This window comes from Puma concolor, chromosome A1 (assembly GCF_028749965.1).
Source record: "Puma concolor isolate L17-30 chromosome A1, mPumCon1.1.hap2, whole genome shotgun sequence".
Classification (NCBI taxonomy): Eukaryota; Metazoa; Chordata; class Mammalia; order Carnivora; family Felidae; genus Puma; species Puma concolor.
In genome coordinates, this window is record NC_141667.1 from 31,653,715 (window position 1) to 31,678,758 (window position 25,044).

The 25,044-nt window shown below is 44.9% G+C and overlaps 2 long non-coding RNA genes across 5 annotated transcripts in view; one reads left to right on the forward strand and one right to left on the reverse strand.

Moving 5' to 3' along the window:
- LOC147584079 (uncharacterized) overlaps window positions 1–25,044 on the reverse strand; it is a 155,880-nt gene that overhangs the window by 18,255 nt on the left and 112,581 nt on the right. For all 4 annotated transcript variants that reach the window (XR_015240849.1, XR_015240855.1, XR_015240852.1 and 1 more), the window contains one exon: window positions 20,575–20,726. This is a non-coding gene — a long non-coding RNA (uncharacterized LOC147584079). The remainder of the gene's footprint in view (window positions 1–20,574; window positions 20,727–25,044) is intronic.
- On the forward strand, window positions 13,753–17,721 carry LOC147584080 (uncharacterized). Its single transcript, XR_015240859.1, has 2 exons — window positions 13,753–14,048; window positions 15,720–17,721. It is a non-coding gene; the product is annotated as an uncharacterized LOC147584080 (long non-coding RNA).

Consider the following 25,044-nt stretch of genomic DNA (forward strand, 5'->3'; position numbering starts at 1 on the left):
CTACCGCCACCCCCCCTCCCCTTGCATGTTTCATTGTGTGACAGTGGCCAGCAGCGATCTTTAACTTTTAAGAATTGGTGGAAGCTCTTTAATTAGGAACATTAAAAACCAGTAGAGATTCAACATCAAAAGGAAATAATGACAATTTTGAAATAATAACACTTCAAGTTGGAGCCCTTTCACAGTTCTGAAAGGCCGTGGGTATGTTCACATTTATTCTTTGATTTTTTTTAAACCTTTCATTATGATAATTCTCAAGCATACACAAAATACAGAGAGTAGTATACTGAATCCTTATGAGCCCAACATTCAGTTTCAACAATGATCAACTCAGGGCCAATCTTGCCTCATTTATAACACACACATATTTCTGTCCTACCCTCACTGGATTATTTTGAAGCAAATCCCAGATGCTATTATCATTTCACCCATAAATATTTCAGGCTATATCTCTAAATGATAAGATTTCTAAAAAATTACAACTAAAAACGGTTGAAATAATTCCTTAAATGCCATAAAATATCCCACTGGGGTTCAAAATTTCCTGAAATGTTTATAACACTGTTTTCATAGCTGCTTTTTTGAAACCAGGGTCTAAAAATTCCACCCCTTGCATTTGGTTGACACATTTCCAGGCTCATAATCCACAGCCCCCCCCCCCCCCTTTTCTTTTCTTTTTGCAATTTATTTGTTGAAGACACCAGGTTATTTATCCTGTAGAGTTTCCCACTGTCTGGGTTTTGCTAATTTTATTTCCATGCTATTGTATAAGACGTTCCTCTGCCCCCTCTTTTCTGTAAACTGAAGGCTGAATTTAGAGGTGGGAGCTGATTGAGGTTCCATTTTTTTTTTTTTTTTTTTTTATTGTAGACACTTGATTGATTGTGTTGTGTGCTCTCTTCAGGAAGTACATCATCATCGTTTCTCTTTTGGTCATTTTAGCCGCCATGATTTATTCTTGAAAAGAAAATGTATCCCATTTTTTTTTCTGGGGTGATGGTATACCCACTTTCAAATATTTATATAACACACCTCCAAGTTTTATTGTGGTCTTAGCCCATTTTCATTTCCATTAGTGATACTACATTCAAGCATCGGCTTCCAAAATTCCCATTAATCTCAGTACTGCGCCATTTATTCTGCAATAATTTATTTATTCTGCAATGTGGTGGTTACTCTTGCTCTGATTCTTCCTTCCTCCACCTCCTGTCCAGCCCCACTTCCTCCAGAAGGGGGATAGGAATACCTTGATGGTGCATTTGGTATTTTATAGCAATTCTTTTAGAGTATTGTCTTGTTCTAACAGCATTTTCTTCTGCCTATCCCATAGTGCCTTATCTCCTGGGCCATTAACCTCTCTTCCTCTTCTTTCTCATTCTTACTTTTGCGGGTACATGGTATTCGCTGCACATGAATATATTTCATTTCCTTGCAGCTGCTAGCTAAAGTCTCACAGATTGGAGGTCTTCACTCAGCCTTCTCTTTTGTCTCCAGGTTCTTACCTAATCCAGGAGACACTGAGCACTCCCTTGTCTGAAACACCATTTCTCTTCCAGGCACCTCTTTCTCCTGGTTTACCCCAGCCTCTCATATTACTCCTCCTTAACCTCCGTCTATGTCACCTCTTCCTCCACCCATGCTTGAAATGTGAGCGCTGCCCAGGGTTTTGTCTTTGGCCCTCTCCCTTCACATGATGCTGACCCACCCCCATGGCTTCAACCACCAGCACAGGAGGATGACTCCCAATTCCAGAGGCTTCTGTCTCTACTTAGCTCTAGGATTGCATATCCACCTGTTACCTAGAAATCACTCCCAGATAATTCCTCAGTAGGTACAGAGCAGAACCCATTATCTTCCATTTCCAGCTGGCCATACTCCTGGGCCCCAAACCGGTCTTACCTCACTCGCCAACCCTGTGAATTGCACCGCTATCAACCACAATCATCAGATCAGAAACCTGGGCCCCTCCTAAGTGCCTTCTTCCGTCAGGTCTGACCCATGACTGCTTATGCTGACTGCTCTTTTTCTTGCCTAGTTTGCTGGCCTCCTTCCTGATTTGTGCCCCTTCTATCCATCTTTCACTCTGCTACCAAAATAATCTTTCTGAAACACAAATCTGAGTTACGGCACTTTCCCATTTAAAGTCCAAACTCCTTGACGGGACAGTCTTCGTTCAGGCTTTGGCCGCTGTCTTTCTACCCCCCACTAAGCACACCCCAGTGATCAAATGCAGTAACACATGTTAGTTTCCTAAATAGTGCCTGGTTCAATATACAGCAACTATTTTCAATTTTTGCACAAGATATTTGCTCCTCCTCTTATGTCACATGCCGTTTCGTGCTGTCACATCTTTATACATGCTCTCTCATTTTCCCCACCCCTGCCTGGCCTCCTCCTCCTCCACCTAGAGAGCTCTTACTTATCTTTGAAGCCTTAGCTCAAGCCTACTTACCTCAAGAAGCCTTTTGTTGAAAGCGTATGCAACTAAACACCTCTTCTCTGTGCTTCTAAATGTCCCTCCGTTACTTCTGTCATGGTCCCTACATAGTTTAGTGCTGGGTTACTGGCCCCACAGATTGTAAGCAATGGGTGGTAGGTCTTGGGGTTCAATATTTGTACTCCCCAATAATAGACACAGTGTCTGGCCTGTTGTGGGTGTTCAAGGAAGGCAAAAATAAATGCAGCCTGGTCATTTCTACCTCTATACACGCATGGTGAGTTTAGGCCCTCATTGTCTCTACCTGGATAGCCATAATTACTTCGAAGCTGATTTTCGTGATTTCAGTCTCCATTGTGGTTAATTCATCTCCCAGCCCTGATCCTACCATTTCCCTCCTTAAGAGTCCACAATCCTACAATTCCAATATGACCCTTCAGTAGGGCAGGTGCCTGTTGACATTTGGGATTGTTGTACCGTGGATATAAATGGGATGGAGGCAGAAAACTGGTTGAGAAACACACAGCCATCCAGACTTTCATCTTTTCACCTGAACCAAAATGCCCTGGGGTCTCCGGCATTCAAGTCTTTGCTAAGAAGGCATGTGATGAAGTCTGGAATTCTTTCCTTCACACAATCTTCATTCTTCAGGATCCATCTGAAATGCCACTTTGTGAAGTCCTCCCTGACTCTCTGTGCATCCCCCCCCACCCCCCCACCCCCCCCCCCGGCATGTTTTGACTCCCACCACTCCTTTACTTAAGGTCCAGACTCCTATTTTAGTGAGTGCATTTTAAATTTGTCCCACTCTGCATCATGTCACACAGTGAGGGGTTGATAGCACTCTCCGACACTGGTGCATAAAATCCTTAATGAAGATATAAGGCATTTATCTTATTCATTTTTGTAGCATTATCCCTTCCCGCTCCCTCCTCCAGCCCCACCACCCGGAACAGTTCTTGATGGTCAATATTTGCATAATCCAATTTGCATTTTTCTCAGTAAAAGTGGTTCTTCTCCTATAGCCCACAGTTACTGGAAACCACCACTCCCTCCATGGGTGAATGCTAATTCCCCGAATCTCTTACTTCTCCTTTTCTATCTACAGTGGACCCTTGGCCTCATCTTACCTTGAAACACAAGGTAAGAACCACATTCTTCACATTTCCTTCCGCCAGAACTTTCCTTTGCTGGGAAAGAAACATTCTACCCTAATCTTTTTTGGAAATATAATATCTTAGCATGCTCAAGATTTCTTCCATCTCATTCTCCTCTATGCTTCAGATGCCACATCTGTTTCCTTTAAGAGGCCAGGCATACCCAGCATAGCCTGCTTTTGTATTTTGAGCCATTAATGCCTCTTCATTTCTGCCTCCCACCCACTCTGGAACACCATTGTTTCTTTTTTTAGATCTTGACTTTTTAAAACTGCTTAACCCGATCCATCCATTCTTTTTCTTTTTTTTTTTTTTGAGCGAGAGAGAGCAAGAGAGAGAGCACATGCACACCAGTGGGGGAAGGGCAGAGAGAGAGAGCAGGTTCCATGTTCAGCACCGAGTCCATGGTGGGGGGTGGGGGGGTGGGGTCTATCCTAAGACCCAGGGATCATGACCTGAGCTGAAATCAAGAGTTGGAGGTTTAACCGACCGAGCCACCCAGGCGCCTTCCATCCATTCTTATGTTGTCTTCTCAACAGAAGAATGGGAAACATTAAAAAAGCCTTGTGCAGATAAAGCCCTGGCTCCAATATTCCAGCCTCCTTCACCAGAACTCAAGTGTCATTGCGCCCTTAATCACATTTATTTTATTGTATCCATAAAGCAATAAATATCCATAAAATATTTCAATCCACACACTGTGCAAACAGTAGGCTGCAGCCAGCTCTAACTAATGAAGATTAAAAACTGGTTCCCAGGCTATTTGATGTAGTGGGTTTGGGTTGCAGAGGGCATTTCTCCTCTACTTTTCTTGTCCTCTCACCTTGCTAAGTGTCTCTCTGTTGTCTGGGCTTTTCCCACTCTGCTTTTGCCTTGTGCTTCCTATCCATTTGGATTCTAATTGGGACCTTCGTTTCCCTTTTGTTTTCTTTAAAATGCTTCTGCCTTACACATCTCAGTCTGAACTGATGGGAATTGTCTCCAGTGTCTTCTCTGCATGTTCACTGAGATTTCATGTAGTCCACTTACTGCCATATGTCTGCAGAGAGAGTACAGCATGGGGATCACATGTCCTGTCTGGGGCATCAGCCTCCACTTGGATGCTCTGCCCTGCCACTTTCTAGTTGTATAATCATGGACAAGTTGTTTAACATCTCTGAGCCCTGATTTCCTCATGAAGCAGGGATAATAGGACTACTTAGTTCATAATGAACATTAACATTAGCAGTCGTTATCAGGGGCTCTTTGGCTCCAACTAGATTAGAAAACATGAGTCTTTCTTGCAGCATTTGCATGCTGCATAGGTTCTTATGTTCCTCCCCCAACATCACTATCACTATTTTTAAAACGTGTGTGTGTGTGTGTGTGTGTGTCTGTTTGTCAGTGGGGTGTCTCTGGCAAATAAAAAATAGCAGTTTGTAAATTCATCTCTATCTTGAAGCACTTGACCCTAGGACTAGGGGGTCTGAGAGGTCTCTGGGCCTATCCTTAGGCTTTGGAGCCACCAAGCATGAAGGATGCCTTTGGAATTTGTGTTTGGTTTGCTAAGGTCCCCCTGAGAGTAGAGTGGGCCACTTTCATACCCATGAGCAGCAGGATTTGAGGTGGGGTGGAAAGATCCAGAACTCTTCTCCCTCTGTCAGGTGTCATCAGTCCTTCAGGAATAAACAAGAGCTCTAACGTCCAGGGGAATCCCATTATCCATTAAAGCTTTCACAACTGGGTCCAAAATAAGCACAAAACCAGGGCAACAAGCAGCCTCGGCCCATTTTCCAAGGGCCAGGATGCTAGATCTTCAATTCGGACAGGAAAAATGAACAAACAAATAAAAAACAACTCAGAAGGTTGGGTGACCTGCCATATTAGCTGTGTGACTCTAGGCAAATAAGTTGCTCTCTCTGGACCTTGGTTTCCTGATCTAGAAGCAGAGGGCTGGATATTGATGAGGAGGCTGTGTCAATGGATTACTAAGATCTGTTCCATCATGACCAGTTTGTGATTCTTTCTATAAAGCAGGTCTTCATCAGCCAGGCCAGTCATGTGCCCATCCTCAAAGGCATCCATACCTATCCTGGATTTTCCAGTATAGCAATGGTTTCTCTAATTCTCAAAGCATACGCACAATTTTTACGGCAGCAAATACTGCCAATTTGAGAGTGGCTTCTGTTCATTGACAATAATGGTGGCCGATTTGCTTGATGGGTTCAGTGGTGGCTCTCCGGGTCAGGGCCCACTGGAAGGCTGTGATGCTACCCATACCTTCATCCCCAGCAGCTGGCTGAGCCCAGCTTAGGAGCCAAGCTTTTTACTTATTGAGCCAGCACTTATGTGGCACTTACAGTATACCAAGCGCCATTCTAACACTATGCAAATATCAATTCATTTACCGTTCGTAACTGTATGAATTGAGGATTTTTATTGTTCCCACTAGACAAATGGGAAGCTGAGGCACAGAGAGGCTAAGTGACCCAAGTCATAGAGCCAATAAGTAGCCAATCTAGCTTTTAACCCTACATTAAGCTGCTGCTGTCAGCTCCAGGCACGTGAGAGGGAGCCATAAGGATTGCTGGACACTCAGCTCTGGATCTTGGTCTGTATTTCTTCCCAGCTTTACTGTCTTCAGTTTCTAAGGGCCAATCACAATGAATCTCTCAGCAGACCTCCAGACTTCAATCTATAAGCAGTTGTGGTACAGTGGAAGACTGTCATTCTTATAGTCAAAACACGTGGGTCCCATCCCCACTCTACCTTTTACTGGTTCTGTGACTTCCCATCACCTGCCTCTCCCAGTTCATTTTAAAATAAGGCTATTCGTACCTGCTCAGCAACAGAGAGAAAATCAAGTGAGACCACAAATGGTGAAGTATCTTAAAAACGATAAGAAGTGAAATAGAAATGAAGGGATAATTGTGACCCTTACATGTCATGGTCACTTAATTACACATTTGTTGACTTGATCACAGACAAGAAGCAACACAAAAATTAGGAGAGGATACTGATGCATGAAGGCATCTAGTAGGCAGTGGTTGCCCTAGCTAGGTTTGCAATAGGGAAACTGAAACCATTATTTCCCTAAGCCCCGTGTACCTTTAAAATGATCCGCTCTAAACAAGCACATTTTCCTCCAAGAAGCTCGCAAGCTGGGTCCTCTGGGACCCTCGTGCGTGTGTCCAATAGAGCCAGGTGACGGGTTGGGCCGAACCACAGGCCTGGGCTCTGGGGATGAGTGGTGGAGGAAGTTGCTGGGTGTGGTTAGGAGGGACGTCTGTGTCTACTGAGGGCAGCAATTCCTCCAAGCTGTCCTGTGAGCTTGGTGACAAGGACCCAAACTGATGCTAACCAGAGCCAGTTTTAGGTAAATCTAAATTTTTTTTTAAAATTTTCAATGTTTATTTATTTTTGACAGAGAGAGAGAGAGAGAGAGAGAGAGAGAGACAGAGCATGAGCGGGGGAGGGGCAGAGAGACAGGGAGACACAGAATCCGAAGCAGGCTCCAGGCTCTGAGCTGTCAGCACAGAGCCCGACGTGGGGCTTGAACCCACGAACTGCGAGATCATGACCTGAGCCGAAGTCGGACGCTCAACCGACTGAGCCACCCAGGCGCCCCAAGTTTTAGCTAAACCTAAAGAAGAGACTTAAAAGACTTACTTTTTAAAGTCCCTACAAATGGAAGCTTGAAATCAGTAGTCCATAATGCCACCCGGTCTGCAGGTAACACCACCAGGTGGGCCCTACTGGTGATAATGGTAAGCGCTCCCGCCATTGCCAGGCACCGGGCGAGGGCCCGGGGTTTGCTGAGCCTCTCCGTTCTAGCACGGCTTAGCTCTATTGACTTGAAAGAATTACTGAGCCTCTGAGCATAAGCAGTGTCCCCTTTTCAGTGAAAAATAAATTTTTTTAAATAACAAAATAAACAGGCCCTGCTGGCTTGAGGAATCCCTGTGGGCTTCCAGGAACCAACATTCCCCGACTCTCATTCATTTTCGAGAGCGAAGCACAGCCTGCGTGCAATAGCACTGACTTGTTTAGACACCATCTGGTCTGTGTCCAGTGAGCAGGAATGGGACCACTCGGGCAACAAGGGCTACTGAGAAACTGCCTGTGGCTGATGAGGGAAGAAACATGACCACACATACATTCAAGGAAGAGAAAGCGTGGGCTCGAGGTGAGAAATGTAGAGTCAGCATCACTGAATCCCCAGATATTTTTATAGGGGTGGGGGGGTGGTTGAAAGGGGAAAAAAAATTTACCCAAAACTCCCCACAGGCCCAGACAAAGCCACAATGTGTTCCCATTTACCGCCAGCCTGATAGTCACACCCTTCGTGTCTTTTACAGTCAAGGCTGGAGCTCAGCGAGTGGAAGGCACTTCCTATAAACAAAGGCCAACAGAGATCACATTGCCTTCCATCTCCTCTTCCCCCCTCTGCAGAGCTAGGAGGTCAAATAACTGCTTAACCTCTTGTGTTAATTAACATTTTGGCTCCCTTTTGCATACTAAGAGCCAGAGATAAACGATACATGAATCCGTCATTGGAACTGGTGAAGGAAAGCTTGTGAGCAGCCAGCGGGCTGCTCGGTGTCACAGCCACCCGCCCCCAAAGCGGGCTCTGTGCAAACTGAGGCTGGGGCCGTTCCGCCTCCCAGGCTGCAAGGTTTGGCTCTCTCCACAGAACACAGCATCTCTCTGCCCGCCCCGCCCAGAGCAAGGGCTGCAGTTCTTGGAAGACGGTGTTCTGTGTGGAAGATGGCGGGACTCAGAGTTCTAACCCACAGCCCAACTGTGGGAAGAGAACCTCATGCCCGTTCTGGAAGCTTGCCTTCTCTCCTAGCCTTTGGTCCCCAGGAGGGAGCCCTCTTACTCCTCTCTCCTTCCTGTTTATTTTCCGTACTGTCCTCCTAACCCCCAAGGTTTGGCTCCGGTCCCCCTCGGCTTCCCCCATGTGAGCCCCTCATGTTCTCACTGGCCTCCAAACCTGAAACTCTGAGGGACAGGGCCCTTCCTTGGGCCTTACAGATCACTGCTTGGCACCTGTAGTTGTCTCCTTTGTTATTCTCCTCTCACTGGGGGAAAAAGATTTCTTTCCTAAAGCATTACCCTCCTTCCCTGTCCACTAGTGTGTAAGGTCCGTGAGGCAGCTACTGAAAAGCACGGCTTTCATATATCTGCCACCGCCTATAAGATAGCACAGTTTTTAAAAAGTTGAATACCTGCTCAATCAAACGTGAGCTGACCACATTCTCTGTCTCTCTCAAGGCCGAGCTTGGGTCCTGCGGCGCCCATGTGTGGCCCTGCCTCCATCCAACCAGCACGTCCATATTTCAGGCTGTGGTCAGCCTGCACTTTACCTTTTGTCCCACCTTTCTTACAGCTTCTCACTGGGGAAAGGGTCCTCGGGGGTCTTTTCTCCTCCTCTCCAGCCACCCATGGACTCCACAGGAACTGGTCACCCTATTGCTGCTTATAATTCGTCTCATGAGGTATGGGATTTTGTGGTGATGACGGTTTTCTGTGTGTGTATAAATTTTGTGTCCTTCAGAAGACTGCATGGCAGTAGCTGTCGATCTACAGCATGTGTAAGTATCACTTGGACACTCAGCGAAACATAGATTCTGTCTGCCACCTGCAGAGACTTTAGGAGATCAATGGCTGGAGTTGAGCCTGGGAACCTAGCTCGGAGTCAGTCACTCTCAAGCTAACTCAGGGCAGACCAGGTCTTCAACTGCTTTTGTGTCATCCATGGTGCCAGACAGAGCTGAGTCTGGGCAAGGTGACTGCTCACAGAGCCACCAGCTGATTGATTACAACGAAGTGGGATTCCCATCCCAAACCAGTCTTCTATCTTCCACTATAGGGTTAAGAATTTTCACCTGGGCCCCTCTACATTAAATGACCTCCACAAAACACATCAGGAAAATCCCTTAAATTCCAAGCTGACTGAGAGATTCCAGGGATAGTTAGAAAATACTTCTCCCTTCTCTACTGAGAGTCAGTAAGAACAATAGTTGGCTCTCAGCCCACACGGCAAATATCATCCTACCGGGTTCTCAGCAATTTTTCACTCTTTTACTACAACATCTATGAAAATAGAACTTTTCTGAAATAGAATTCCAAGTCTAAAAGAGAAAATTTTATGATACCTGGAAGCAAACTATTCAGATGTTTTGAGTTAATTTGGCATGGCTGAAAGAATTTTTACATTTGCAAAAATATCAAAGTTCATTTTCTGCCTCCAGAGTTTTCAAACTGTAATGAATCTGGCATGAACAATGGATGCCATTTCTCAATATGTGACTTTTGTGACGGCTAAAAAAAAAAACCCCTACAACAAAAAACAAACAAAAAACCCCGAAAGAAATGGAGTGTGAACGAATAGAGTAACAGATTTCAGCATCACAAAATGCTGAAACTAAAGCAATGCTAGTCATTTCTCCTTGTCCAGACCCAACTTTTACAGCTGAGAAAACTAAGGCTTTCTCTGAGACACCTAAATAGTAACAGAACAACAATAGAAGCCACAGTTCTCAAAGACTACTTTGCCCCAGGTGGGAATATCAGTAAAGTATAAATGAAGTGCACATAGGACGATGTAACACAATACTTTTAGTGGAGCAAAATGTTCTGTGAATGCGAGGTGTCCATAGAGGGGGATGGGGCAGGAAGAATGATAAATTGGGAGACAGGAGGTAGGGGTTCAATGTCCCATCTTGGCCATACTGCAATTTCAGAACCGTGGGTGAGTCATGACTGAGGCTTAGTGTTTTCATCTGAAAAATCAAGGCAGTAACTTGGTGGATGTTAAAGCTGAAGGGAAGGAAACGAAAGGGATTCTTAACTCCCAGATCCTGTTGCGTCTGTGATATGACATGTATGGAGTTGCATCCGGATGGTCTGCTTAGAGGTAAGTCTTCAGGCTCCCTTAGCTGATAGTTCCTTCAGCCTCGCCACCAAAGTATAATCCAATTTTTGACCCTGGTTCTCTATGGCCCTTTTGTCTTCTCCGATCCCATCCTGCCACCAAAAGGAGTGCCCCTTGGCCCAGTGATGCCCATCTGCATTCTGGATCCAGAAGAACAGAAAGACAAGCCAATTTCTTGCATTTCTGTCTCCCAGGACCCACACAGTTCCCTGGCCTATGGCAGGTCCTTAATGCTTATCAAACTGTACTGAAAGGAAGAGAATAAAATGAAAAGGAATCGAGTTGAATTTTGTAAAAATGAATTCTACTTCTTCCCTCTCCAAACTGGTTCGCCTTAAAAGAGAAGACTGAACTAAGAGGTTTTTATCTGAGGAGATACAGATTTAAAGAAAACAGTGAGTTCTACCTATTGCCGACAAATGGGAAAGATTTTTTTCTATTTTTTTTTTTTAAGTGGTCTCTTTTCAGATCTGCTGTCTACTTTTCCCAGGAAAAAACGGTCCTCTTTCTTCTAGGAGGAAGTGTATAGGTCTATGTGGGAGGATGGTGTTGATTTGTCACAAGATTTTGTTTGCAAGCTCTCATTATGGGCAAAATTATCATTATTTCTCTTTGGTGGCTCTGAAGTTTTTCTAAGAGTCATGGTGGGGAGACTCCTAGAAAAAGCAGACAGTAACTCAAAGTAATCATTTTTTTGGTTTGCTTTTATTGTCTAGTCTAAGAACTGTGGCTCTTGCCACAGTCCTGTCTGTGGGTTTGGGGGCTCTCCCCAGCAGGAGGTTCTCACTTAAACAGCACCTTGTTACAAACCTAGCTCAGCAAAACCTCCAACAGCAGGTATAAGACACTAAATATGCCTGAGTCAAAGATGTATTAACACATGGCTTCATCAGCTTTGCAGGTTAGACTGTTTACCATGGCAAGAGCCAGGTATAAGGGGGTGGTCTCTCCTTGGAGAGTTCAAGTCTTTGCCTGTGGAGGGACTACCCCCACCCCTTACTGGATACATGGGATGTTTGGAATGTCATGAAATGCCCTGCATACTGGCCATCGTCCCCGCATCCCTGGGATAGAGTCTTCCTTCTGTCCCTATGGAGCAGCCTCGACAACTTTCACCTATTCTCTCTCCTCCAACCACAAGAGAACAAGGCTGCATTAGGAAAGGAAGACTAAACCACTCTCTGAAAACACATGAACACACATTTTTATCTTACCTAGGAGCAACTAGAAGGCAGGAGAGTGACATCTGAAAAAGATTGCTTTGGCTACTCTGTGTAATGACTGCGAAGACTGTATATGTCTTCTTAAAAGCATTGGATATTTGTACAGAATGTTAGAGTTGACAAAATTGTTTTCACAGGCATTGTCTCAGTTGATGGTGGCACCTCATGACTCAAGAGGATTGCTGCCCTTGTTTTAGGGATGAGAAAACAGCACCTCAGAGAAGGTCTTTAACCCGCCCCCCCCCCCCCCCCGCCCCAGCCCTCCAGCAATTATGTAGAACAGGCAGCTGACAAACACTGATAAATCAGATCAGCTCACTGCCATCCTCAGCAACACATGAGGGAAGGAAACAAACTCTGAGCCCCTGTGGGTCAGGCAGGGGCTGGATATTCCACATTTTCTCCGAGTTCCCCCAACTCAGACTCCCTGGGTCCAAATCCCAGCTCCAACACTTACTAGCAGCATGGCCTTGTAGGACAGTCATATGCTCGCTCAGCCTGTGTCTCAGTCTTCTCACATGTGACACGAAGGTAACAATATGCCCTCCTTACAGTGTCGTGAGGTTTAAAGCAGGCAGTCCACTAAAACACATAGCCCTGTGTTAAGTAAGGACGCCTTGCACATTACCAACTATCACCATTGTTACTGCCCCTTGTTTCACACAGGAAAGAAGAATGCTCGTGATGATGAAGCGGGAACATTACTGAGATTAGAACTTAAGTTTGACTCCAAAGATCGTATTTTCTGCTGCCTTCAGGTACCTGTTTACTTCCTCCTTTCTGCTCTTTTTCATCCTCCTGGACCCTTCCTCCATTGCCCTGATCCTGGGCCACCTGCATCAGAATAATCACTATGGACATTCTCCCTTCCTCCCCTATGGACGGAATCAGAAGTTCTGAAACCAGGACCCAGAAATCTGCATTTTTTCACAAACAGCACAGATGACTCTTTTGCGCCCTGAGGAAGTGAAGAACCACTGACCCAGAGGGCCCACTGCAGCAGCTGTCGCTCCCCAGCCCCCCTTCACCTCCCCCTTCACCCAGGAAGTGCTCCAAATCTGTGTTGCTGTAAACCCTCCCTCCCCTGCACAGTCCCCATCTGCTTTTTCATGATTAGCAATGATTAGCAATACAAGGCTGATGCCAGCTCTCTCTGTGGTGGCTGGTCATTCGATCCACTTTGAATAATGGCTTTCTTGAAGTGATGGCTTATTTTGCCTCCAAGTCAGGCAGGTAGGGCATATAGAAGGGAAGAGGAGAGGCAGAGAGAGGGTCAGGTGATCTCCATTCCATGCACAAGACCCACCATGCACAAAAATACAACAATTACCCGCCTAGAAAATCTCAAAGGGTACCAGGGTCCAGCCTACAAAAATGAGATAAGACAACAAGGCAGGCCAGCACAAAAGAGGAGAAACTAAATTAGTATTTGCATTAGAGTTTTATCTTATCTCACAAGCACAGCAGATGCCTTCCAGCACAAGGAGGCCAGGAGGCCAGGTGTCATTTACCACATGCTTTCACTTATTCCTACTTTGCAAATAATTGTCAACCCTCTCCACCCCATCCATTCCGTCCACCAAAAAGCTTTTACCAAAGACCTTCAGAGAATACCATGGAGCCTCAAAATATAACCCTAAGGCAAACAACATTTCTGTTTTCTTAGGTAATTTTTTTTCCCCAAATGTCTTCTTAACTAGACTTAATGTCCAGTTGTGTAAACAGCTGAAGATATCCTAATCCCTGAGAGGATGTCAAAGATTCATACTTGAGTGGGGAAGATATTGAGGGTGTGGGGAAGAATGGAAGGAAAACTAGCATTAACTATTAAACACGGACAAGATTTTAAAAATTACATACCATTTGGCACTTCTCATCTCCAAAGTATGCTGCCCCCATTAAAGGCAAGGAAAGGCAAGCTTCTCACCGTGGCAAATTGGCCTAATTATGCTTTCTCGCTCCTAAACTGGGAAGGGTTTGCATGCACTGGTTTAAAAACATGCTTCCTATGAGTGACCGCCTTTGCTCTGGATGGGAATGCAGTTACCCTATCCGCACCGGTGTGATGCGGTCTCTCATTTTACAAACTGGACTTGGAACCACTTAACAAAAGGCAATAAGCAAATGCATGTGGAAAATATGCAAGTCAGCTCTCCAGGCCAGAGTCCCGGGCATGTTCTTAGAACAGAAACCCTGCTCTCAGCTTTATTTTGCTGCAGGAGCTTGGGGCAGGTCAGTGGTTCAGGGTCTGCGTGTTGAAGGCAAGGTTGGAAATAAAGACGTTCCTGATGTGCCTCACCCTCCACAAACAGGTAGGCGTGGGTTTACCCACCATATTTTCCATATCATTGAATTTCTGCTACAGGTTTCATATTGCTATTGCAACTTATCGTCACCCAATGATTTGGGTGGCGGGTATTTGGATCTGGGGCTGGGAGGTCTAGTTGCTGCAATCACAGGGCTGTCCTCCTGGCACTTGGAGCTCAGGTGAGGATCGCCCACGTCAGTCATGCCCAACAGCCCCTCTTAGACCCTGGGGAGTCACCTAATGTCAGAGACCAAATCATCCGGGTACCATCTAGTCCAACTCCCTCATTTTACAGATGGGCAAACTGAGGCCCAATGGTCTCATGTCACTATGACATGGTGAGTTGATGGCTATACAAAGGCATGAATTTGGGCCCCGTGAATCTTAGTCCAAAACCTGCCATGTTGCTCTTTAAGTCTGAAAAGAATAGAGCTAATATTAACACATTCTCTGAAGTCTTCATTACCTTAAAAAGGAGAGAGACAGAAAAGATAAAGATAAAGAAGGAAGCCATGTGTAAGAGTGAGCAGGGGGCAGAGAGGTCTGGGCTCAAGCTCTGAGAGGACGCACGACGTGGATCGGCCACGAAGTTGACGAGTGGACTCGGGATTTACCTAATGTTCTTGAGCCTTAATCCTCATCTTTAAAACAGAGACATAGTGCCTACTTCACAGAGTTGCGTTAGGATTAAAGGAGATAATACTCAGGTCCTGGCACACACAAAATGCTTAATAAATATTGGCTCTTGTTACATCCCCAGTGCAGACATCCAAGGACTTAAATAGACTGCCAAGGCATCTGTCCTGGGGGGCCTGTCCTTAAGCCAAACTTCCTCCTTGCCAACTCCTCTCTTCCGGTCCAGGACCCTGGCTGCCCACACCCTCCCTCTCATCCCTCCAAACAAGACAGTCATGACAATGTTAGTGCCCAGCTCCACGGGATCTTTCCAGAGGGGAGGCAACGTACTGACTAGAAACGAAGTTGCAAAAGGACATGGGATAAAGGGTGCTTTTAGCAAATGACAATGAGAAAGTTAGGAGAGTGACCTACAGGGTTCCTTTCATCTGTTATTACAATGCTGGGTTATGTAATAAAGCCTTTATGGTATACGGAGTATAAAATACAATCACCAGCATGCCAGTCTCCATGGAAGTTAGAATGGCAGCAAAATGAATGCCCGTTACTCTTCTCTTCCTTGCATAAGTCATCAGACACCCTGGCTTAGTGCATAAGGTTGGTTTTCTCCCCTCCAAGACCATTAAAACTGTCCCATAGAAGGTGATTTAAGTGGCATTCTGATCACTAGTTCTCTGCTCGGTTACTGTACAATGATAATTAATATTTATAAAGATGACCCTGATTTAACACATAAAGATCAAATTAATATTAATCAATATAAATAATATAAGTTAATATACATAGTATTAATTCAATACGGTTTTCAGGAGAAATGCGTTCGATCACGTTCTGAGTCTCCAAAAGTCGACCACATATTCATCACGCATGTTAACCAGAACACCCTATTTTCTGGCTATATCAGAAAATATAATTCACTCTTTTTCTAAAACTCCAGATTTGCAGTTTTCCTTTTGAGTCCCCATTTATCTTCTTACGAAACATGTGCCCGAGAGGACGACAGGATAACATTTTCTCAAGACAATGTTTGTTTTTGCAGAGTGTGTCCCTGATACTGGATACCACCCGGCTGCTGGAGACCCTTGGGCTGAGAATCTGAGGCTCTGACGTTGCAATTCAAACCCCAAAGCGCAGCGGATTTTCATCTGGGTTTCAGAGGAGGCATTATCTTCACTTTGTTTCTGGACACTGGAGCTGAACCCCCTCCCCCAGAGATAAGAACAAACAGAATGTGTTCTGTCTTCCCAAAGATGCTACATCAGCATGTATTTTCCACTTAAGGCTTTTAAGCATTTGACTTACACATTTATGAACACCCCCAGTGGACCGTTAGGGTTTGGTTTAATCCCCAAGAAAACTGGCATTAAAATAGACCTTTTCCCGGCAATAATAATCTCATTTACGATAAATTATTCTATTCTCAGTACCTTTGAGACACATGAGAGCTTTTATGTAATAAAGAAGCCATTTATTTCCGAATATTTTAATGCATGTTTCCATATTTTTCTCATTTTTAATGCAAGGGCCACCGACAGTATTGTAAGAGAATGTCTTTTAAAAGCAAATTTATGGCAAATGTTCCAGGGAAATGGACGGCAGCATGCATCATCGCACAGCTATACCACGAGAGGAACAGGACAGAGATGTTCTAATTCTCATTTATGTGCATAAAAGAGTAACCTCTACAGAGAAAGACAATGTTATTGAGTAAATTGATAAGATATGGAAGACCTCGATTCAATTTGGACTCCAACCTTTGATGTGCTATATGTACTCAGCTATTGCTATGTCTCATATGCCTGAAATACAGGAGGCAAAGGGACGGATGTTGGGGAAGATCGTGATGACCACCGAGGAAAAGAAAGTCAAGTCGGAGCCTTTATGTGTTTTGAAAGACCAGGGAATCAAGGAGCAGATAGAACGGGCCCTGCTAGAAGTTCGATTATTTTGATCTTTGAAACTTTCATTTCAGAACTACTCATCTGGGTGCCATCTGTCTGAAAAGCCACCAAGATGGCTATTCTCACTTGGGAAGGTGGTGGCAGGGTCTGGCTGCGGAGACAGTGTCAGAATCAAAATACACATGCCTCTGGTTCGGTGATTTTAATTTATGCTAGACTCCTGGAGCAGAAAAGCACTTTGAGGAATCTCAGATGTGCAATTCTGATATGCTTCCTGATTAAGAACCACTGCACTAGCGTAAGTGTGAGATTTACTTCAAGCACCATCGTATGTACTTATCAGAGACAAAGTGAACCTTGGACATGAGCTGTACAGCACTTCTGGGATAAGAAGGCAACCCTCATGGGTAGACCTCCCATAGGAAATGTCTAAGGAGGCTGGGACCATGGGGACTGATGGCTCAGAGCTGCACTAATGGCAGCCAGTGGCACGTATAGCTGCTGAGCACTCGAAATGGGCCAGTGCAAATTAAGATGTGTTGTAAGAGTAAACTACGCATTAAATGTTATTATTTTTTCAAATTTTTTTAACATTTGTTTATTTTTTGAGAGACAGACAGTGAGTGGGCAAGGGGAAAAGAGAGAGACAGGGAGTCACAGATTCCAAAGCAGGCTCCAGGCTCTGTGCTGTCAGCACAGAGTCCGACAGGGTCTCAAACTCACAAACCGTGAGATCGTGACCCGAGTCGAAGTCAGACGCCCAACCAACTGAGCCACCCAGGCGCCCCAGAGATTTTAAAATTTAGTACAAATTAAAAAACATGTTATCACATGAATAATTTTTTTAATAAAGCTTATTTTATTTTTGAAGGGACAGAGACAGTGCAAGTGGGAAGGGGCAGAGAGAGAGGGAGACAGAGAATCAATCCCACGCAGGCTCTGTGCTGCCAGCATAGAGCCTGACAGAGGGCTCGAACCCACAAAACCACGAGGTCATGAGCTGAGCCTAAACCAAGAGTTGGACACTTAACTGACCAAGCCACCCAGGCGCCCCTAGTGAATAATTTTTTTATATTAAATATATGTTATTCTGATAATATTTTGGATATTGGGCTTAATAAAATACATTGTTAAAATTAATTCACCTCTTTCTTTTTTCCCTGTTCAAATGGGTGACCACTAGAAAAGTTAATGCTATATATATGAGGCTTGACCTTGGGGCTCTCACTATACTTCTGATAGGTGCACTGGTTCAGGCTGTTAGTCAAACCCAGTTCTGAAGTCTAGAAGGGGGGGGGGGGCAGGGGGACAACCAAAACTCTGATGTAAGGTGATAATCTGCTGTTACTCAGGACTTCACAAAGGTTCCACACCCTGCATATGGACCGAGCCTCTGAGTTGCTGAATTTAAGTGGAGGCACTGTGAATCCCCTAGGCCTATACCAATGGCACAGGCTTTGACCAAGGGCCACTGGGAAGAGCTGTCTCCTCTCCAAACAGACAGAAGAGCTGAGTCCTTGTGTGTCAAAAGAAGCATGATAGAAAAGCAGGGAGTGCTCAAAAACCACATGAAGTGGCTTCAGGGAGCAGTGGTGTTAAAATGTGGATAAGCGAAACAAAACTTGGAGAAATTAGGAATCAAAAGGGAATCTGTTTTTGCACTTTCTAACCTCAAGCTTTCAAAAACTGAACAGGAATTCTGTTAGTAGAAAAGTGGGTATTCCCTTCACCCTTCAGGACACCCAATACTGTGCTAAGTGTTGACATGCATCAGCCTCTCTAATCCTATGAAAAGCACTATTAGGCAGTCACTGCTATTATCCTGTGGTACAAACGCAGAAGACAAGCCTTGGGGAGTCTAATGACATGCTAAGTTTTCACTTCTGCTAAGTGGCAGAACTGGGCTTGAAGCTGAGAGTCTAGGTCTACCCATGTAGACCATCTCCACCAATGCACAGCTCAAAACACGACTCCAATCTCAAGAGGTTCAGGGGGCCTTGGGGAGAAGACAAGGGGTGGGGATATGTCCCAAACAAAGTCCCTGGAGTCATTTTCAGGACAATCCTGGGAGCAGGGACCATAAAGAAAGGTGATGAAGGCAAGTAGCCAGGAGTTGAGAGTCCCTGTTTGGGTGACTGAGCAAGAAAAAGTACAACATAGTCACTGAGGGTGTGGACTGTGGAGGCCCCTACTGGGGTTTGAATCCCACTGTGACCCCTTCCTAAATGGCTATGTAAAGGCAGTTCCCCAAGCTTTAAGTTGGGTTCATTCTAGGAGCTGCCTCAAAGAGCTGCAAGAATTAAATGAGATAGAGGTATGGAACGTGCCCGGTAAGCACACACAGTGAGTCCAACAATGGATATGGCTGTTCTTACCGCAGGGCGGTTTTAGGATAAAGCTCTTAAGCCTCGTTCCCCATTCACCCTTATCACTACTCGCTTCTGACAGGTATGCGGAGTCAGCATGTTTAGAGTCATGAAACGTAGAAGTACGCAAGAGCAAGCCAGCTTCGCCCTGCTCCAGAGAGAAGAAGTACAAAAGAAAATTGCCATAAGCTTGTGCCTTCTTCCTCAGATGACAGAGTGTTGAGATACCTGAGGATACCTCCCGGATGCTTATCGGTGCAAAAGTTGGGCTCAGTTTGACCTCCCTTTGCCACGGTAAAGAAAGAGCCCTTTGCCCTGAGTGGGTGAAGCATCTTTCTAGGGAAGAGGACCCACCAGGTTCCCCAGGTCACCCCGCTGTAGACACATCTCCATGGCCTGGCATAGCAGGGTGGGCCAGCAGTGTGCCCAGGAATGGCTCGTGTCAGAGGCCGGGTGGGCTGGGCCAGCACAAAGGGTGGAGGCAGGACTGAAGAGCCCATGCTCTTAGTGGTCAGGAAGTGGAATGGCCACAGCAGGCCACAGAGGAGAAAGAACTCGGGGAGCTTCTGGAGGCTTCTTAAGTAGGAACGCTTCCCACTTATAATTCAGGTAACCCAATTCCCTATCTTTGGAAGTCTTGCTTAGAAGCTAGAGATACTTAAGCATGGTTTTCCAAGACTTGGTGCATCTCCTAGGAGGTGTTCCTCTGAAGCTTAGGCCAAAATTTTATTATGGTCAGTGGAAGTGAAGGGAGCACTTCAGAATGAGAGCATTGACTGATTCATTGCATTACAGAGGAGTCAGGGGTGGTCCACCTTGGGTGGGAACTAAGGAGAAAGGGAGTCTGGGGCCAGACCTTGAAAGGTGGTCTCTCCTTCCTTCCTGTTTCTCTGTTAAAGAGTACATGTTACAGACAGCCTAGAGCAGAGAAGATTCTGAGCAGAGAAGGCCCCTGGATACTGCTGGCAAGGATTATACCATCTCATAAAGGAAGAGATTCTCTATCACAACGGGGAGTCTCAAATTAGTCAAAGACTTGGAATGGTTTCCTGATAAATGACATATAATCAATTATGGTGACTTCTTTTGGGGATGTTAAATGTCTTGTTCCTTTCCCTTTGTTTTCTTTGGATTGCCACTGAGGTCAAGTGCAAAGTTGTTGATCTCACCACAATAGCCCAGAATACATGAGCACATCTGCAGCCCAGGATACAACAGCACTCCAGTGACCAGAGTAAAATGTGGTGCTAAGTGAACCAAGCAGAGAAGGAGACACATTCTGGCAATAATCTTTAGCCATTAGAAAGTGAGATATATATACACATATACATTTAAATGATATTTTAAAAAGAGATATGACAACACAAAATGTTGGAGCAACTTCAACTCTCATACGTGGCTGGTGGGAATGGAAATAAATATGAGCACTTTAGAAGACTGTTTGGCAATATCTCCTAAGCTTAAATATGTAAATATCTTCTGTTCCAACAATTCCACTCCTACGAATAGACGAACAGAAATATGTACACATGTGCACCAAGCCACATGTGTAAAAATGCTCACAGATTCAAAAAAGCCAATACACGAGCATCTCTTTTGCACAACCTCAAAATCCACTTGACCTTACCTTTGCTGACACAGGTGGTTTCACGCAGACTTTGGCTTCTTGTGGGTGAAATCAGTAATGCCGTGTCTAGGACCTGCACCACATACATTTGACTTCCTGCAACACAGCCTCTCTGCCTTGGGATTACTTCGAAACTCTCACGCGTGTATAACCTGGAAGAAGAGAAGTTATACTGATGGGATCATCCTTGACCAACGGGGGGCAGGAGCCAATGGGCAATGGACAAATGTTTCCACTTCTGTTCTCCCTGGTGAGCGGTTCTGAAATGCGTTGCATACAGTCCCTCAGAAGACCCTGACAGGATTGAGCACCAGCCGACCATGGTGGTGGTTAACCTAGAAACACATCCAGAGGGGGCTTCCCTTCTTCCATTTCACTCTATCTGGCCTGCATACCAATTCTCAGGAAAACCATTCTCAAATGAAGTTTTCACAGGTAAACCTTTGTCTCAGGCTCTCCTTTTGGGGGAACCTGGGCTAAGATAGCTCGATTTGGAAACCACCCAGTAGTAAAATGAATGAATGAATTGTGGAATATTCATAGAAAGAACCATGGCATTCATCCATTCCAAAAAATGACTGGAACTCACAAATAGAAGGTTGAATCAAAGAACCCAGAGGTAAAGAATATATATACACTCGGGGCGCCTGGATGGCGCAGTCGGTTAAGCGTCCGACTTCAGCCAGGTCACGATCTCGCGGTCCGTGAGTTCGAGCCCCGCGTCGGGCTCTGGGCTGATGGCTCAGAGCCTGGAGCCTGTTTCCGATTCTGTGTCTCCCTCTCTCTGCCCCTCCCCCGTTCATGCTCTGTCTCTCTCTGTCCCAAAAATAAATAAACGTTGAAAAAAAAAAATTAAAAAAAAAGAATATATATACACTCTAGATCCCATTTACATCAAGTTCAAAAGTAGGAAAAACTAAATTATAGTGTCAGCAGTCAGGAGAATGGTTGCCTTTGGGAAGGAGGAAGGGAGCAGTAAGGGGGAAAAGGAGGAAGTTCTGCTTATACTGTCAATATTTTCTGTCTTGAATTGAATATTATTGAATGAAGCTCACTTTATGATAGTTCCTTGAGCTGGGCTTTTAGGTTTTGCACATCTGTGTTATACTTGAATAAGAAATGTTTTAAAAGAGCTTAAAGTCCAGATTGTGGTGACCGACTTCTTTTCCCTGACTCAACAATGCACAAGCTTGCTTTAGGAAGATCACCATTTATATCCATAGTCTATTACAGGAGATGAAAATTCCAGTGCCTTCCCTAGCCAGGGGATAACATAAGCAAGTGAAGATGGCCCAGCAGGACTGTGCTTTTCTAAACAACGTGAATCCCCTTTAAGTTCCAGCCAGCGTTATGGTGATAAACTGGGACTCCAAGAAAAGGAGAAAAACAGTAAGTAAGCAGTGAGCAAGTGAGCGAGAGGAGAGAAAGACAGAGCCAGAGACAGAAGGAAAGATGGAGGGAGGAGGGGAGAATGAAGGAAGGAAGAGAGGGAGGGCAGGAGGAAGGCAGGTCAAGACAGGGGAAATAAAAGCTCTAATTTGTAGTTTGGCCAATATCTGTTGAGTAAATCATCCCACTATGGCTGGTTTCAGGCTATCAAGTGTTTAACAATTGGCTTTCAACATTCCTGAACACTTTGTATTTGGTTCTTATGAGTCAGTCTGAGTGGGCTCCAACATGCCACCAGTCCTGGCCAATAGTTGTCATCTTTGAAAATGGTTCCAATGTGTCCCGATCTTGGAATTTTTCAAAAGAAGCCAGAAATCTGGATTTGTATCTGAAAACCCTTGATTTTTAAAAGGGTATCAGCTAGTCCAAATGTTTAAAAAAACATTTTTCAAACTAAGAAAAAAAGCACACCTGCAAACTAGATTTGTCCCATAAGATGCCAGTGTTTGAACTCTGGCCTACAAACTCTTTGAAGGAGAGTCTCAAGCCTCAGTGATGAAGCATCGTCTTTTGGACACATAGGGTGCAGACTTACTCTAAGTGGCTATATGGTGCAGTGAAGGACTACTACCTACCCGGGGGTCAGGAGAACTGGATTCTAGCCCCAGTTTTCAGTATTGCAATCGCTTTACTTACCCGAGCCTCAGTTTCCCCATCTGTGTCAGGATGCCTTCTGAAGATGTTCTTGTTGTATTAGAACTTCCAGCATAATGTAATGAGCATACACATCTGTAAGGCTATCCTTTGGGACAAGAAAGATTTTGCAGCATGGCAGGGATAATTCAGTGGTGCCTGGTCACTGGACAGAGAGTGCAACCCACTCATCAAAGAGAAGGTGAGGCTTTCCCGAGGCCATCCATTGGCTTGCTGGGCAAGTCCCGTCTGGGTGCTCCATAGTCCTCAGCCTCCTTGATTTCTTGAAGGTAACAAGTCCACTTTCTTGAAAGGAAACAGATTGTAGCAGGAAGCCTTGAACCTGAGAGTTTGTGAGACCTGGGCTTGAATTGTGGCTCTGGAACTTGTCAACTAGGGATTTCAACCTCACTTTCCCCATGAGCTCCTCCTACCTTACACAGATTGTGACAAGAACCATCAGCTGTTTAAAGTGTCTTACACAGTTTCTGGAACAGTGGCAAATAAATGTTAATCGCCATTATCATCGTTACGACTTATCCAGGCATCTACGTATAGGTGCTGGACAGCCAACAGCCCAGATATTCATTACAATTTAATCTTATGTCTCCTTTGGTTTCGTTCTGTCTCTTTACTCTGTTATTTTGGAGATTCAGCCAGAGCTAATATTTCTGCAAGATCCAGACAGGCCTGGACGCAGATATTCTGATCTAATCCAAATGTATGGGCTCAGGAATGCTCACAGAGAGATGCTGCTATGTATTCTGCTGGAGAAAGTTCACACACTGGAAGGGAAAGATTCAAACTTGGAACATCTGAGAAGGCAATTAGGTGGCTTAATCTGGGTCGTTAACTTATTTTAAAATAACATGTGTAACTTCCCAAAAGACAGGATCAGAACTCTATCGGAACTTGGGACAAAGCGAATAATCATGCAGCCTGATCCTGTTTGTACCTAAAATGTTGATCTTGGCTCATCATGGCTTTTTTCATTCAGTTCGATTTTTAAAATATTGCATGAAATTATTGCCTGGATCACTGCCTTTTTTGGTGCCCATTAAATTTTGTACTTCTTCACCTTGGTCCCAACCCTGCTCACTGTCATGTGAGCACCCTAAGCCAAGAGCTCCTTGGAAGGGTTGTTGTGTTTTTGAGAATTTCTAGTTGAATTTCAATCAGGAATGAGATCCAAGTCTCTTTACATGCCGAGGCAAGACTTTGTGGAGAAAGGAAAGCACTAGGAGTCAGAAAGCCGGGTTCTAGTTTGAATCTGGGTGTGCTATATCACTTGAGTGGATCATTAGACTTTTCTGTTTCTTTGACTTTGAAGTAAGGATAAAACACACGCATACATTTTTGGCAAGGCTGGAATATCTTAATGTTGACTAAAATATTACATGAAAATATTCACTTTTCTGCTGAGTTCTTGGTACGCCCTATATGTACAAAGAGAGTTAGACAGATGCTTGGTTGCAGACAGAATTCACTGTGGTTACCCCAACTGTGGTCACTGCACTACACTGGCTATTGCATGGGCTAATTGTTCCAGGAGAGACTGCTGGTACAGTCTTGGGAACTGTACCTGGGACCATCGTCACCTCTGCCTCCGTAGACGCCGTGTCTCTCTGTCACCCTAACTGAAAGTCTTCTACTCAGCACTCTGGACTCTGCAAACTCTCCTTCTAATCAAAGTCTTGCATGCGTGCATCTAAGGAGGCCAGGCCTATGCTTCTATCCAGCTGCAAAGGAATTCGGGGAACGATTTCTCGCTCCTTCCTGGGGAACTGGAATCAGAAATCAGGAAAATTTCAAACCCACACGGGGTCTTGGGGAAGTGCTGAGCAGTTAGATGTCATGATGGATGTCCACTGCAGAGGGGTGGCTTTTGCAGGCTCGAAGAGCGTTCATGGGTGTATGTGCAAACACAGGGGCAAGGGATCAAAGATACACTTGGAAAACCACCTCCCTCTTCCCTGAAGTCACACATGCTTGAAGCCACCCCATTTCCCTGCACATCCTGGAAACAGAAGTGTTTATGAGAAACCAGTCTGACAGTCACTCCTGGTGTCCCATCATTCATTTAAACCCTTAGATTCCCGTTTTCTGGTAATCTGATAACGTGACTTCCTTGCCCCTGCGGGAGGCTCTCTGGACTCATTAATCTGAAAATCCTTGGGAAATTCATCTGCAAAGGCCTATGGCTAACTGTCACCATGGTCAGCTCACAGACAGGCAGCCGAATATTTACAAGTTCTAAAATCCTGGCCCTAGCCTGTCACTTTACCTAACCTGGCTAGATTCTCTGGATAGGACAGAAACAACTCAAAATGACTGCCCTGTCTCTTTTATGCAGATTACCAGGGGTTCAGGGCACCAGCACAGGAAGGT